We start from the raw sequence: 15,604 nt of genomic DNA on the forward strand, positions 1-15,604 counted from the left end.
TTTTTTTTTGGCCATTTTATTTTTCTGGGAGTGCCAGAGCGCTGCGAGGCAAATGGTGGGGCAGGAGAGGGGCAGCAGCCCTGGGCGCGGGGCTGAGGGATGCAACTCGCCTTTTCACGCGTTACAGAAATCTCTGCCCTTGGCCTGCACGTTTGGAGTTGGGGGGGCTGCGGTGTGGGGTGAGGAGGTCTCCAGCCTCTGCACAAGGGGCTCACATGTCATCCCCAGCTTCACCCTGTCCTCCGCGTTTGTCCCTCTGTCTGTACACGTTGTGCACGCATCTGTGTGCGGATTTGATTGTTTTCTTCTTTATAACAATTTCTTTTCCCAATGTTTATGGGCCATGGGATTGGAAGTGAAGCATCTACTTAATTGCTGTCAGGCAAGGAAATGGGTTATAAAGTTGCCAAGGGAAAAAACAGATCACTCTGGGGTAAATGCAGGGGAGCGGGGCTGGTGTAAAGAGGAGGGGGAGAAAGGCTGGGGATGGGGAGAGATGGAGGGGGGAGAAAGAACAGGGAGGGATCGGCAGGCGGTGGAGGGAGCTGCCTCGGGAAGGGACGTGGGGGCTCTCCCTGAACTGGCACCTTGTGCCGGGCACTGTTCCTGGCATTGAGGGGTGAAACGCCCCCCAGAATGAAGGCTCTGTGCTGGTGGCCGGGGCGGGGGCAGCTCCTTCCTGCTGTGCTCGCTTTGGCCTCAAACACCACATTCTGCTGACGTGGTGCTGAGTGGGCGAGTGCCTGCGCCGGGCAGGGTGAGGGGGGCACGAGCCGACCTGCCCCCTCCTCCCTCGGGGGCTCTGCCCGTGTCCCCCAGGACGGCGGCATTTGCCTCCCTCGTGCTGCGAGTGGGGCTGCTGGAGAGCTGTGCAGAGGGAGAATCTGGAGAAGGGGGCCCCTTCATCCTCCCCATCATCCCCACCCTCCTCATCCTCCCCACAGCTGGAGCCTCCTGGCTGCCACCACTCCAGTTCCAGGCTCTGCGCTTGCAACTCTCTTCATCTGTGTCGCTTTCTCGTTGCCTTCATTATCTCCCCGGTCTAACCCTCCACCATGTCATCTTCATTGCACGGCTCCTCCCTCTCCCCGTTTGCCACATTATTGCAGCAAGGACTCCCTTTCCCATCTTTTAGTCTCAGTGCCATACATAAAAGCACTCTGATGGCCATGGCGTGATAGCAAAGACAGAACTTAATTTCACAGCATTTTCATATAATACTCCATAAAACTGAACAAATTTGCTGGAGTCCAAATCCATCTCATTATGCGGAGTCATTGAAAGGAAGGCTTTTACATTCTGGGACTCAGTGCTCAACTAGGGGATGGTACAGAAGAAGAGAAAAATAATTAATTAGGTGCTGCTCTGGATCTTTGATCCTGCATCGCAAGGCACATTAAATAAAATGCCTGGCTCATGAATAAACGCTGCACGGAGCCCTGTTTTTCTGACCCCACTCAGAAAATTTTCAGAGAGGCTGAGGTGGGTGTGGGGAGATCCTTGGCCCCTTGGTGCCCTGGGAGCGGGGCTGGGGGGAGGAGATGGAGCAGGGCAGGACGTCTCCCCACGGCAGGAGCAGGGGGCTGCGGTGACAACCCCACTGCCATGGTTACAAAAAGCAGAGGCAGAGCGTGGCTGCAGTGCCCTGGCAGGGTGCTGCGGGGCGGGATGGGGGAGTACCCAGCTTCCCCGGAGCTCTGCTGCAGTCCCCTGCTGTCCCCGGTGCTCCCCAAGGCACATCCAGGGCTGGGAGAGTCTCCGCAGCAAGGAGCTGTGCGGGGATCCCCCACCCTGCTCCCCTCGTCCCTCACATTTAAGTCCACCCTCTGTACCCAGCTTCAGCCCGTCTCTCAGTGTTTGTAATCTGGAGCTCAGGTGGGGTTTGTATTTTCTGAGTACTGCGATTTGTGAGGGGAAGGATCAAGGTGGACGAGTGGGCTTGGGGTGCACTGGGCCAAGGGGTCCTGGGGTGGGGGCTGCGCTCAGAGCCCTTGGCTGAGTCATGACTGAGCCCATGCGGGTGCTCCCTGCGCTTCGCAGAATCATCCAGGTTGGAAAAGCCCCTGAAGCTCCTCCAGTCCAACCATGAACCTCACACTGACCGTTCCCAACTCCACCAGATCCCTCAGCGCTGGGTCAACCCGACTCTTCAACCCCTCCAGGGATGGGGACTCCCCCCCTGCCCTGGGCAGCCCATTCCAACGCCCAACAACCCCTTCTGCAAAGAAATCCTTCCTAAGAGCCAGTCTGACCCTGCCCTGGCGCAGCTTGAGGCCATTCCCTCTTGTCCTGGCGCTGGTTCCTTGGCTCAAGAGACTCATCCCCCCTCTCTGCACCCTCCTTTCAGGGAGTTGCAGAGGGCCATGAGGTCTCCCCTCAGCCTCCTCTTCTCCAGACTAAACCCCCCCAGTTCCCTCAGCCGCTCCCCATCAGACCTGTGCTCCAGACCCTGCACCAGCTCCGTTGCCCTTCTCTGGACACGCTCGAGTCATTCAATGGCCTTTTTGGAGTGAGGGGCCCAAAACTGAACCCACTCATGGAGGGGTGGCCTCACCAGTGCTGAGCCCAGGGGTGAGATCCCTCTGCTGTCCCTGCTGGCCACGCTAGTGCTGATACTTTCCCCGGCAGCGCGGGCGCCACCGGCCATGGGGACAGAGCAGGTGGATTCCAAATGCACCAGCAAAGCAACCCTGCAGAGGAGAGAGCTCGCTTCACCCCGTGCTGTTAATTAATCTCCAAGCCAATGAGGATGCTCTCATCTGGTCTTTACTTAATCCATAGCCCAGAAATCCTCAAATTATGTCATTTGTTCAATACAGATGAAATTAATTACTCTGGGAAATAGGCAACAAGTTGCATTTCTGATGCCCCTTATCGCATAATCAAATCTACAAAGTGCTTTCCGTGCAGCCGCAGTGGCAGCAGTGGGATTGCCTGCAGCAGGCATGAAATACTGAGCAGCAGCCGCTATAAATCTGGCACGGTGCTGACTCTTACAGGAAGCCGATGGCCGAGCGAGCCCGGGGAGTCTCTGCAGGAGCGTTGGCGGTGCAGCAGCCCGGGCGGCCTCCGCTCTTCCCACCGAGGGGCCTCCACCAAGGGCTTAACCACCCTCCTCAGCCCCGCTCTCCCTCTGGCGCCTGCCACCAGCCTCCCTTTTATTTATTACCTCTTGCTGGGGTGGTAGATACGGCTTTGCAGGGCTTCAGGGGGATCCAGAGCCTGGCCCCTTCCCCCGGGGCTCTGCGCCTGTAGGATGTGTCCCTCCGCCTGGTGACTTTGAGGAGGCGAGGGGAAGGTGCTCATCAGGATGGATCGGAGGAGCTGGGGACAGAATAATAGCGATTTACTCTTTATTGGAGTTATTGCGGGGAGGGAGAGCTGGGACGTGAGAGGCAGAGGCTACGGCAGCGGCTGCGGCAGCGCTGCGGGAGCGCGGCGGGGGTGGGAGTGGGGTGCTGGCCCTGCGGTGCTGGTCCCGTGGGTGCCGGCCGGGCAGCCCGGGGGTCTCTGCTCTGCCTGGGGGGCCGGGGGGGCACGATGCGGAGGGGTGGGCAGCTCAGGCATTGCCCTTCTGCCAGAGGAGTGGGTGTTAGCACACAGAGAAGCAAGGGCTGTGTCCCCACGCCCAGCGTGATGCCTTCCCCCCCCCCCGGCTTTGCCCTTGCTGGTTCCCCCCCTGCACTCTGGGCTCAGACGGTGCCTTTTTAATCGCCTGCGCAGACCACGAAGTGCTCCGGCGAGCCACGGAAGCCGTCGGCCGTTTGCCCTCTTGCTCATCGCCTGCTGCCCACCTGCATTCCCGCGGTGGCACCGGCAGAGAAATGCCCCAGCGGGGACCAGCCCTGACATGTGCCCCTGTGCCCACACCGGCCACCACCCGCACCCCGACACCTCCAAATTCCCCTCCTGAGGGGGGGCTGCAGCCTGGAAATGAGCCTTTCCCTTCCCTGCTTGTCCTGAGCGATTCTCCCCTGCACTGGGAAAACCCTCCGAGGTTCCTGCAGGAGCAGCGCTGGGGCAGCCCGCGTGCTCCGGCACAGGCCGGGATCCTGCAGAGCCCTGAAGACGATTCCCAAAGGCGTAAGAGCAAAATCTGCAGCCCAGGCTGCTCCCTCCTCCCCCGGCTGAGCCGCAGAACGCCGCTGTGGCGGGAGCTGCCATCAGCTCTGTGGCGCAGAGCACATCCCCAGACGGGTTTTATCTGCGGCCCCGGCTGGGAAGGGGCTCTGGCAGCAGGACGAGCCCCCGGGCTGGGCTGCCCACACCTCAGGGCCCCCTTTTCTGGCCGTCTGGGGTCCGTGGGGAGGCAGCTGGGGAGCCCCAACCCCTTCCTGCTGGGCTGGGCTCGGTGGGTCGGTTTGCTGGAGGGAAAAGCTTTACTGGACCCGGTTAAGGCAGGTACCAGCTCACACCCAACTAACACGTTAGGAGCTGTGGTAGCAAAAAAGATCTATACTAGTTGTTTGTTAAAATGGCAGTAATGAACTAAAAAATATTACCAGCTGATCAAGGCAGCTATCCCAAGGCATGTCAGGGCCCTCAGCCTGGCCCTTCAGCTCGCCTGGGTCACCAGACACAGTAAAATCTATTCGGAGAAGATAGAAATGTAATTTCTCTCTGCCCTATCAATTTAAATAAATTATCTATTAGATTAGCTGCACTTAAAGCAAAACAAGAAATCAATCCCACCAGCCTCTGCTGCTATTAAACTGGGTTTTGCACCACTAAACCTGCAATTGCCGAAGGTCCCCACCAAAGGAGAGCGGCCGGGCTGCGAGGTGTTGCCGGTGGGCTCGGGCTGTGTCCCTCGAGCGGGAGGGGGCAGGGGGGGATGGACCATCTGCCTGCCTGCCTGCTCTGAGCTCTAATGCCCCTGCCCCAGCAGCGGAGCCTGGGATAATTCGTGGGCAAGCTCCCTCGGGCACTGGGCTCGCTGGGCAGCCAGGTCCCAGCCTGGAGAGGTGCTGAGGTCAGCAGGCAGCCCATCGGGCAGAGTGGGATGCAGGCAGGGATGCAGGCAGGGATGCAGGCAGGGATCCCTGCAGGGAGCCGGGGAGGGCAGGAGTCCCTGGGAGGGGGGGCAGGTTTCTGAAGCAACATTTCAGACATGGCTGTTCCCTTTTTTTTTTTTCCTGCTGAAACTGCTGCCTTGTGCAAACCTGCTCGAGCTCCTCAGATAAATTAGCATCTAGGGGATTTTTTTTTCCTCTACATTTTGTGCAGTTGCATAAGAGGGAAGAACAGAGGAGCCCAAGTAGCAGATTGCTTTGAGAGAAGCATGAAACAGCCGCAGCCAGAGCTGCTGTCTCCCTGCTGCCAACAGATCTCACGCGTTCAGCTGGATGAAGCTCACGGGTGTGATCGGGGCGTATCTAGGATGGAGCGCGGGCAGGACAAGGAGCCCCGGGGGGGTGCAGGCAGCGGGGGCTCTTCCCAGGATGGCCAGTCATCTCCCGGCTCCGGCTGGAGATCCCAGCTCTGCAGGACAGCCTGGCCCAGCAGCCGCCCCCACGGGCAGCCCAGCCGTGTCCCTCCCTCCGGGAGAAGGCAGCTGCCAGGCCCCTGCCCGCTGCTGCTGGTCTCTGCCTCTTCTCTACCTCTTCTGGGGGATCCAGAAGCCCCTTTGCAGAGACCCACGGAGGCTCAGGATGTGCCTGTGCAGGAGCCGGGGAAGCTGCGGGGGCTTCCCAGCAGGTGCCATTCCTGGCGAGAGGAGGAGGAGGAGGAGGGTATCGGTATCCACTCAGCTGCCTCCTTCCCTGACCTAACCCCATCGATTTGCACCGATCCGAGTCTGATGAGATGTGTGAAGCGATCAATACACCTGCAGCTCTGCAAGGCTGCAGGGAGGCAGGGGATGAGGGTCCGGCGTTTAACCCTTCCTGTCCCCCACTGCGGGTCCCACCCCCCCGGGGCTGAGGGCTTCCCGCGGGCCAGGCTGGGCTGTGTGTCCCCTCGCTGCCTGGGGACAGACGGGTGGCTCTTGAACCACTGTCCCTCTGCCCACACATCCCGGGGTGTCCCCACCCGAGTGTCCCACCAGCCTGCCCAGCCCCTGAGTTCCCTCCCTTGGGGGTTTTGTTGTGCTCAGGGACCGATGCCATCGGGCTCCTCACGCAGCACCGCGGTGAAATGGCCTCCCCAGCCCTCTCCAGCCTTTCCCAAGATGAGTCTGGCTCAGTGCCGGCTCTGCTCCGACCCTCGTGCTGTTTGCAACCTTCTTACACGCAGCAGCATTATTGTTCCACCTTCCTGTAAAACTCCTGAGAGGAGCTTGGGAAGAGCTGGGGGAGGAAGGAAACGAAAGGGGAAAAAAAAGACGCAAAAAGGCTCAAACACAGAAGGGTGAAGAAACTTGGGGTAGGAGGAGGGAGGGAAAGGGGCAGCTTGTGAGGCTGCAGAGCTGCCGGGCACGCCGGGGATGCTCGGCCAGCGGAGCCGGGAGCTCTCGCCCCTGGGGAGGGAGCGCTCGGCTGTAAGTGCTTTCATAACCCTCAGCCAGAAGCGATTTTTCTGAGGCGTAAGTAATGTAGGTAAATAGGATTATCTCACAGAAGGAAACGGCAAAATAATAAACATCCTGATAACAGCACCGCCCCGGACCGGGGAAGGCAGCCCTGCCCGCAGCCAGCACTGGGAGCGGGGCCGCGTCCGGGCAGGAGCGTGTTGGGGCGTCATCACCCTGAGAGCCTGTACCGGACGGTGGGTGTGAGCACCGGGAGCGGCCCCGGCACGCGGAGAAGCGGCTTCTCAGGACCTGGCCTGACTCTACGGCTCCTCGTAAGCGCAAAGCCGCGGCTGCGTGGGGCTGAGTATCACGAGCCCATTTTTCGGTGTGACATGAACTTGATGGGTGCTGGGGGTGCTCAGGACTGTGAAGAGGCACCGGGGCTACTGGGGAGGAAGGAGCTGGGGTCCCAAACCCACCCCGAGCGCGGCGAAGCAGCATGTGCCCGGCCAGGCGAGGGGCTCGCACCAGGACACGTGCGGGCAGGGGGGAGCAGGTCTCCAGCCCGGATCCCTTCAGAGGAGGTTGGGAACCAGCCCAGGGCTCTGCCTGCCGGGGTGGTTTCTTCCTCCATTCCAGAGCCCCGGGTCCGTCCCAGCCCCCCATAGGCTCAGTCTGATACTGAGTCCGGCTCATCCCCGAGCTCAGCTGTGTCGGGGGGTGGGGAGCAGTGATGGAGACCCCCCCACCAGGCAGGTCCCTGTCTGGGAGAAACCGAGAGTGAAGCTGTGTCCGGGAGGGGCGAGGCTGTCGCGGGCGGGGGGAAGCTGCCCCCCTGCTCCCCGCACGCCCTGTGGCGTTCTCGTTGGGATGCTGCAGGAGCGAAGGCACGAAAATCCCCCCCCGACTTCATTATGGTGACGGAAACCGAGTCCCCTTTAGCAGGGAAAGGCTCTTTAGCTGCATGAACAGGCTGAGATCTGATGGGAAAGATGAAGAAAGTCGGTCTCCTCCACATCACTCACCTGAGACTCTATCAGACTTGCCACAATTAGGAAAATTCACATCGAAGGCTTCATTTGTAAAGGACCAAAAGATGAGAAAACGTTTGGCCCAGAGGGAAGCTGCCTCTCATCTTTCATCATTTGCCTTCTCCCACTCCTATCTTGGCAGCCCCAGTATTTTGCTTTGTCTCCTTCAGGTGACTAATCATTAGACTAATTAGTTGCTAATCAATGTTTAATTAAAACTTAGCTGTTAATTACTGGAGGTGCTACTGTAGGTTGGATATGAAATGTTATGGAAACACTTTTAAGGGCAGTTTTTGGGAAGCTGGCCTCGCTCTCTTGTCCCTGGTGTGTCCCTTGGCCGGGGTCCCCTCCCCTGGGAAGCTGCTGGGACGGGGCCACGGGGGCGACCGCATCCGTGTGGCAGCACCGGGCCCCTCAGCGCCCGCTGCCCGCTCCCCTGGCCCCTGCGACCGGCCCAAGGTGCGGCGGCCTCAGGAGCATCCATGATGCTTTCCCAGCTCTGGGCAGTGGGTGACACGGGGATGTCCCCCCCCGGTTCCCGGGGGGACGGGGAGCAGCACTCCAAGCAAGACGCCGGCGCCCTGCCCGGGGCTGCGAGTCCCTGGTGTGTTGGGCTGCAGCTCTGGGAGCCGTACGAGCGTCTGGGCTGCTGCTGAGCATCCAGCCAAAGGCCAAGTCGGTGGTGTAGCTCCCGTTCCTGTATCCCCCTGCTCAGCCTCCGTCTGTTCCCTTAAAGCTCTCTGAGAGCGGAGGCTGGGCAGGGCCTGGCGGGGACCGAGGCTTCGTTAAACACCTTTCGCCGCGTGCAAGCGCCCGGAGGTTTTTCCTGCGCGATCCCTTGACAAGAGCCGGTTAAATATTCCATCAGCGACGGGTATGTAGGTCACCCAGGTGTGCTGCTGCCTCCAGGTACCAGCTCATTTCAGCCCTTGGTGGGGAGCCAGTGTCTGCTCATTAATTCTGTGGCTGCTTCTCCCTCCCCGTGTCCTTCTGGAGCAGGGGCTGGTGTGCCCGGCGGGTGCGGGGGCTGGCCCGTGGGTCTGGGGGCTTGGTGCAAGCCTGGAGGGATCTGCAGGGCTGGGGGCACCACATCTTGTCCAAGGGCCCTGAACCCCTTACGGCTCCATAGGGTGGGCACCTGGGAGGGGGGGGCCAGGGGAGCACCCCCAGGCTGGGCAGGGGACCCCCAGGACCCCCAGGCAGAGGAGTCCTCCCGCCTCGGGGGGCTGCACGGACCTGGTGGGGAACAGGCGCCGTGCAAGCGCTGTACGTGCGCTAATGACACCATTTACATTCTCCCTGCTCTTTACATTCCTTATTTCACTTTATTTGTCATTTTATGGCTCGACTTAATTTCTTGAGAGCAGACCCATAGGATAATAAGGTCTGGTGCTGCAGAGGGTCCCGAGGCAGACACTGCGGCTCCATCCAGCCGGAGACGCTGGGAGCTCCACTAATGTGCCTGTGTCTGGGGCAAGTGGTGACACGTTCCTGTCACCTGGGGAAGAGCCAGGGGTGTCTCTGCAGAAGAAGTTGGGTGGCTGAACAGGAGCTGATGCGCGGGGGCCTGAGGCAGAGCCAGCTCCCAGCTTCTGTGCTTGGTGCTTTGCTTGTCCCCCCATCTGGCAAGGCCACTGTCCCCAGCTGGGTCCCTGTCACCCAGATGGTTTTCTGCAGACGGGTGCTGCGAGGCAAGGGGCAGCTCCGGAGCTCTCCTGACCCAGGCACTGGCGAGTCTCAGCCCTCGTCAGGGCGATGTCCCTGTCCTGGGCTGTCCCCGGGCCGTGCCTGTGCCTCCCCCCCGCCAGGACTCAGGTCACTCCCCACGCTGACTTGCTCTGCCCGAGGGTGGGCTGGGGAGGGCGAGGGTCTGGGTACGCTCTTTTCTTGCTTGCTTGATGCCACTGGATATGGTTTTTTTCAGAAAAAAAATAATTCTTTTTTTCGCCCTGCTAGTTAGAGAAAGATGCTGACAACAAACCAGGGTTTTGGTGATTTGGATGGTGACAACGCAAGGGAAGGGAGCTATGTTTAGAAATAATTGCTTTGTCTTTTGCAGAGGTATTAGTGCTTCCATGCTGGCAGTTAGAGGAATTAGCTGAAGGTATTGGTGACATAAATACAGAAGCAAAATTATTGCTCCTTATAATCACTTTCATGTGTGTGAGAGAGAAGGAGACGTTATCGGGGCAGAAAGAGAAGGAAACGGAGAGCCAGAGGGGCAGGAGCTCTGGGGTCTCCAGTACCAGGCTGGCACATCCTTGGGCTCTGCTCCGGAGGCCAGAGACCCTGTGGCTGCGGGGCCGGGGGCTTGGCTGGTGCCGCTCCGCGCCAGCCCCGGCGGCTCCTGCTCCACCGAACAGAGATGCCGGCTCTGCCGAGGGACTGAGCCCACCTCTGCGGGAGGGACCCGCAGCACCCGGGCTGCTGAGTGGCACCTGGGGGAAGGTGGGTTGTGGGCAGTTGAGGCTTGGGGGGCTGGAGGGGTCCCCCCAGCTGCTGGCTCGGGGGGACGCAAAATGGACCGTGCCCATCCCAGCAGAGCCCCGGCCGCCGGGCGGAGGGGACAGGCAGCCAATGTTCCAGGAGCCATCGGGAAGCAACCACTGGATTTTTCTTAACAGTCACAAGTGGAGTCTGACATTTTGCTTCTAGAAAATCATGAACCAGCCAAGGAAGGAGTCGGGTTGTAGGGACAAGAACGGAGCAGTCCCAGATGAGCGGCTGTGCGCGGCGTGGCTGAGCTGCAGCAGGGAAACGCGCTGTGCCGAGGGCATCGTTCCCGCGGCGTCCCAGCCACCACCACCCTGCATGGGCGGGAGGGTGGCCTGGTGGCATCCTGCTTCCTGCTGACATTCCACATCCCGCTTCCCGCGGACACTCCGCTGCTGCAGGGACACAGCCCGCAGAGGGCACAGAGGTGGCTGCCAGCCGGTGGGACCAGGAGGGTCTTTGCAACCAGGAGCAGCTGAAGAGCCGCCAGCGTGGAGCATGTGAAAATGAAGCGTCGGGATCCTCCTGCGGCACGGAAGGTGCTGGATACGGAGAGGCCGGTCGGGGTCAGCAGCACCAGAGGGATGCGCAGCCAAGGCGAAGGTTCCCTCCTGTCCCTGGGTCCTGGTGTGCCCAGCCCAGGCTCCTCTTCAGATGGAGGAGTGGGCTGGGGAGATTTAAGAAGTGCCAACATTTGGGCAGTTAAATGGGACGAGGTGACGGTGTGTCAGGGATAAGCTGAAGGCCCCACGTGGAGGCGGGTGCTCGCCGGAGGAGCGGCAGCCCCACACGGAAGCGGCTGTGGGAGGGAGCGGGGGATCCTCCTGCCGAAAAGCCGGCAGAGCCCCTCGGGAGGCTGCTCTCCTCTGGCTCGTGGAGCTGCCGCTCCGTCGGGAGCACCCGAGGATGCGGCCGCGGCTCCGGCGACGCTCTGCTCTCCCGCTGTTTGTTTCTCTCCGGCTCCGGCAGCGCGGTTCCTCGCAGGCAGCGTCCTCCCCCGTCCCTGCCCGTCCCTTGGCGGTGGGGCTGGCTGCGAAAAGTAAACTCCAATGTTGGGAGGGAACGGATCTCTGAAGAAACAAGGCCATTCATGCTTTCAGATATTAAATTCCATGCAGAATATTCAATAATTTCCTCTTCAGTGATCCCAGTAAATTTAATTAGCTCTTGCTCCCCCGATAGAGTTGTCCCCGCGACGCCGAAGCGCTGTGTTCGGAGCGGAGGGGAGCTGGGCTCCTGGCCGCAGCGCTGCCTCCCCGCAGCGAGCACCCCGCGGCCCCACCGCCTTCCTGCCCCCACCGCCCCCTCCCCAGCCCGTGCCGCGGCTCCCAGCCCGGCTCTGCGGCGGTGGGGAGCGGGGGGTCGGGGCGTGGAAGTCCAGCTCCTGCTGGCTCGGCTCTGGGCTGCCCTTTGAGGTGGGTTTTGTAGATGGTGTCGGTGCAGCTTCGCTGAGAAGATGGCGTGAGCCTCTGTGCCCGGAGGGTGAAGGTCTGGGCAAGGGGAGGAACCTGCTCGGGGCCAGCCAGGGCTGGGGAGGATCAGTGGGGTTTGGGTGACTTGTCCAGGGCCGCTTCTGTGGCCACTTGCGAGGTGGGTCCCGGCAGGGAGGGATGGAAATCGCACAACTGCTTGACTTTCAGTAGAAATGTTCTCTGATGATGATTTTGGCATTTGTTTTTTTGTTTTTGGTGGTTGGGTTGTTTTTTTGACTTTTAGAACCTCAGAGCAAAGAGGACAAAAAAAAAAAAAATCCTTTCCTGATGGAAGTGGCTAATAGCAGGTTATAAATGTGTCCCTGGCATGGTTCATTAGCTGCCATGACATATTGAGAGCTATGAGCGGTGTGATACCAGCAAATCAATTCAGAATTTAATCTGAAAAAGAACGTGGGGAGGTTGGATCATGCAACACGTTACCAAACATTTCTTCTCAGCTGAAATCGAGCAGCTCTTCTCTCCCGGTGCTCCTCCTGCCTGGTTGCTGTGCAAAATGCAAAATAAATAAATAAACAAGTACCTGATTTACCGATGATTAATTTGCATAATTAGTGCTGTGTCAAATCACTTCACCGAGGTGCAAGGCACACTTTGCTGTAGATGTATGCATGGACATCTTCCCAGGGTTACTCCAGCTCACCTTATTTCACGTTTAACAGTCTCGTAAGGACGTGGCATCGCTGTTGGCAGGATTTCACGGAGTCAAAAGGGGAGGCGAGGGCCCGGGGCTGCGGGGTGAAAGCCCTGCCAGCCTTTGCTGCCCTGTCCTGCTGTTGGAGCAAATGCCCTTCGCGGAAAATCTGTGCGGCCGCGGGTGGCCGTGCTCCGGGCGCCAGGGATGAGCTCAGACCCGGCTCTGCCCGCGGGCACCGACCTGCGGGCTCTGGCCAACGCCGGCTCCTCGGGCAGCGGCAGCAACGTGACGGCTGAATCGCGGCCGATTCGAATCCACCCCGGGGCTCTGCTCCAGGGACGCTTTGGGGAGGCGCTTGGGGCAGGAGCTGGGGCGGAGGCCGCGGTGGGGCCTGGCCCGCCGTGCCTGGGACGGGGATCTGGGCACCCGAGCAGCTCAGCAGTGCCCGCTGCGGTGTGTCCCTCGCTTTGTACAAGATTTGCCTTTTTCCACGGTGTTTTCTGACACCGAGCACTGCCGATGCTGCAGAGTCAATCGCTTGGCGCTGGGGAAATCCCAGCAGCGAGGCCGGTGGCGCTTCCCTCCCTGGGCTGCGGCTGCCGGGCAGGGACTTGGGTCCGAGCACAGCGATGGCTTCGGGCTCTTTCCTCTCCCTCTCCTGCAACAGGGGAAGCGGCTGCAAAACACCCCAGAGGTGAAGCGGCAGAGCAAAGGTGTAAAGACATTTAGTGTTTTCAAAGACGCCGCGCTGCGGGCAGCCCTGGTTGCACGCCCTCGCTCCTTCTCCCCCCGTAATGGATATCAGATTGTTCTACTGATTTTGGCATTGTTTTAGTAATTGACTGATGCCATGCAATGTTCACTGATTTAATAAGTTTGTTAGTGTAATAGAGGTTCAGGATTTTGCTGTTAATGTGCAGTGACAATTACATTTTAGATTTGCTCATTATATTGCATAACTTAGCTATGAAATCTATCATAAATTATATTTAAAAAAGCATTATTTCAGAGCACATTAGCATGGCTCTCCCTTCTCCTCTCCCCAGCGCTGGAGAGTGCTTTGCAGGCTGAGTGTGTTCATGACCAGGCAGGCGTTCAGCTCCTCGCCGGGTATCGCGCGTTCCGCTTCGGGTTTTTTGGGTCAAGGCATCTGACACTTGCCAGAAAAAAAATCTGGGTCCTGCCATATCATCCCACCTTCTCCACCGCAGCCAAGGACGGTGCCGGTACCCGGTGTTCTGGCAGCTCTCTGGGGAAGGCTCCAGCTGGCACCGTGCCCCCCGGCCCCCCGGCAGCTCCGGGCCACCTGCGCAGGTAGGATGGGCACCGGCACCAGCACCAGCACCGGCGGGTGAACTTCCCGGCAGCGCCAGGCTCGAGCTGCCGGTGCTGTGTCGGAGCTGAACATGCTGCAAATGTCCCCTTTTCGGGCAGAGTCATGAGGAGGGGCTGGACCTTGTTTGGGCACCTCAACGTCGAGGGTCCCTGAGAGCTCGAGCTGTTGTGGAGGGCTCGGAGGGGTCTTTTGTCTCACGTCTCTTCCCGACACCAAATGGCATCTGAAGCCTCGCAGAGGCAATTTCTGCAGGTCTGGGCCTGCCTGCTTGGCACTGTCCTTGCTGGGGCTCCGCAGAGGGACTAACGGGCACAAGACGCTCAGCCCCGGGGACTGAGAGGATCCCCAGGTGCTGGGGTTTTGCTGTGCCTCCTGCTTACAGCAGCTGCGCTCAGGAAAAACCCAAGACAGAGCCGCAACAGGTCTTGTCATCTCCTTACTCCGGCCACAGTTAGGAGAGGGAAAACCTCGTCATCGTTAAGGATAAAAATAAAAAAGCAGCAGTAATTTAACAACTATGACTTCCTCCAAACAAAGGCCCTCAATGGCAAATAGACAGTGAAATAAGCTAAGAAAAAAAGAAAAGCAAATATTTTTTCCGTATTAATACTTCTTCCCTCTGGTTCACGTACCAGCCTCGCCAAAAGGCAGGGGTTTGTTGACTTGTGCGTTTTCTCACTGCTTCTCTTCCCTCCCCTCTTGCTCTCGCGCATTCTCTGCCATTATCCCTGTCTGCTCCTCCTCCTCCTCCTCCTCCTCTCCCGCGGCCGGGTTCGGATGCTCGCCCTCCCGGAGACCCACGGGCAGGTTCCCCCGGTGGGTTCCTCGCTGGGTGTTTGCGGACGCGAGCGCTGCTGGGCTCGGGCCTTCTCCCGCTGGGCAGCACGGGGTTGCTTAGCAATCCCCAGCATCGCCGCGCTCCTCCGCTCCCTTGGCGCACGCACAGCTCCCGGTTTGCAGGGCCGCCCCTCCGGAGCGGGTACCCGTTTGCGTTTCTAGGAACAGATGTCAACAGGGACCCGGCTCGGAGGCTCGAAATGCAGAGAAAATTTTGCCGAGCTGCGCTCTCCCGTGTTGCCGGTTCCTCGTTCTCCAAATCTGCTGCCTAAAGCATCTTCAGCCTCAATGAACCGTGAGAAAACAGCACAGCGGGGCACAGCGAGGAGCCATCCTGGCTGAGCGCTGCCTTTGTCTGGCAGATCGTGAGCACAAGGGCTGCGGCCGCCCTGGCAGGGCAGCGGGGCTCGGGCTGGGGCGCTCGCTGCATCCTGGAGGGCTAAAAATACACACGTGTATCATACAAAATGGATGTTGAGCTGCACGAGGTGCATTTGATAGCCCTCATCTGCGTTATGGCTCTGTAGAAGCCTGATGGTTTTCTCCGGAGTGTTCCTCACAAGCCCTGGGGAGGGAGGTAAAACTGTGCTGGGGGGGAAGGGGGGAGTGGTGCCTGTTTTCGGGGGGCTGCGCGTGGACTCTGCAGGATGCTGATAATGTCTCATAGATGGACCCTGGGCTACTTCACAGGGAGTAACTGATGGCTTAAACAGCCTGCAGGTATTCCAGATATTTCTCAGGAAATAGAACTGAAGGAGGTTCACCACAGTCTTAACTATTGGGAACCACAAATAGATCATTTGAGGCAGAAAAGGTGCCGAGCCCCATCCGGCAGGTCTGCAGGGAGCAGTTTGCTGCCGCTGTGCTGGGCTCGGGGGGCTCGGGGGGGTTCAGGGGGGCTCGGGGGGGCTCGAGCGGCCCAGCCACACGTGGTACAAGGGCCTGGCGCTGCAGGGCAGCCACTGCTCGTGGCTGTTTTGGGGAGACGGCTGGTGAGCCGCGGGGAGAGGGGGCAGCGGGGCCGCTGGCAGCCGGGGGTTTGCAAACGGGGCTGGCGCAGGTGGGCGCCGCGTTCGGCCGCCGGCCTAGGGCGGGGGGGATGGCCGGGAGCACCCGCGCCTGCTCTGCGTGACGCCCGGGGAAGGACTCCTGCTTCCAGCCGCCGTGGGAGGGGGGGTCCTTAAATCATATTTCAAGAGGACGGGGAGAGGGCTGAGGCTCGCGCGGGGTACGCCGCAGCCCCAATTTCCCACCCTGCCTTGGCTTTCCCGACGTTTGTGATGAGGGATGGAAACCCCCGTCCCCGCTGCTGCCCCGCCGGGGCCC

General features: G+C 59.9%; 1 protein-coding gene across 2 annotated transcripts in view; it reads left to right on the forward strand.

Moving 5' to 3' along the window:
• Nucleotides 1-14,240: 14,240 nt before the first annotated feature.
• Nucleotides 14,241-15,604, forward strand: part of RBFOX3 (RNA binding fox-1 homolog 3) — a 132,209-nt gene continuing 130,845 nt past the window's right edge. Inside the window, exon 1 of one of the 2 annotated variants that reach the window (XM_074846862.1) lies at nucleotides 14,241-14,257. The gene's annotated coding sequence lies outside the window, so the exon portion shown is untranslated. Of the gene's footprint in view, nucleotides 14,258-14,738; nucleotides 14,856-15,604 lie in introns of those variants that run through there. The other variant, XM_074846861.1, reaches the window with a different exon arrangement.

Source organism: Strix aluco, chromosome 21 (assembly GCF_031877795.1).
Source record: "Strix aluco isolate bStrAlu1 chromosome 21, bStrAlu1.hap1, whole genome shotgun sequence".
NCBI classification, from domain to species: Eukaryota; Metazoa; Chordata; class Aves; order Strigiformes; family Strigidae; genus Strix; species Strix aluco.